Below are 905 nucleotides of genomic sequence, written 5' to 3'. Positions count from 1 at the left end.
CCCAAGGTCTCAGCTGCTCTGCCCAAGTTTGTATATATTTTTGTGGCCTGCTTGCGCCCAGTCCTTACCTGTGCCAACTGTTGATGATGTATTTGGGACAACAGCTGTGGCCAGCAGAACGGAAGCAGGCGCGAACGAGTTAACAAAATGAAAGGCTCTTGATGAAATTTTGCGTGTTGTCTCAAAAACTTCAACAGCTGGTGTTAACTGGGCGTGAAAAGCTCTCGAAACATGATGTTAATGCGAAGGTTAAGGTTCGTGTCTTTCAAATACTGCTTAGCGAAAACAAAAGGCCTTCACAGCTGTTGCCTGAAAATGGCCCTGGGTATGGTATAGGGCTTAAAACAAATCCATTTTCGCACATTTTAAAGGTGTACTAATTGAATTAACGTAGAGTTGAAGTCGGCGTGACTTTTGATTAAGAAATTTTACAATGTGCATCCGCACATAATTAAGCCGCAACTTAAATGTGGAAATCTAGTTTGTGGCTTACGCTGCGCAGCAGCTGGCAAATTGCCATAAAGATACTTTTAATTGCTACTAAGTGCCGGCAGAGCCCAACATCGCACTTATCTAGCCCCAAGCCAAACGAATCTCTCGAAAGTTAGAAGCCAGAAAGTCTCCCAAGGCAAATGCCAGGCGGCAAACGATGTGCTCCGGAGCTGAGTTATAGTTGCGGGAATTGTTGTTCTGGAAAAGTAAATGTAGGTTGCTTGATTTGAAAGTTAATGAGCTACGCATTGCCAGGACGGTTGTGGCAAGGACTTAAAAATGAAACAACTGCACGCTGAATAGATTGGGATTGGCAGGAAGCCCGGGCAATAAAGTTATACAAGTTACGTACAATTGAGCGCGTTCTTAAGTCCGTGAAAGCAATTCAAACTGATGCAACGCGAATTGCTCTT

Source organism: Drosophila montana, unplaced genomic scaffold, assembly GCF_035044405.1.
Source record: "Drosophila montana isolate Dmon_TW-CO22-7 unplaced genomic scaffold, ASM3504440v1 contig_3123_1, whole genome shotgun sequence".
NCBI classification, from domain to species: domain Eukaryota; kingdom Metazoa; phylum Arthropoda; class Insecta; order Diptera; family Drosophilidae; genus Drosophila; species Drosophila montana.
This window is presented reverse-complemented; position numbering follows the sequence as displayed.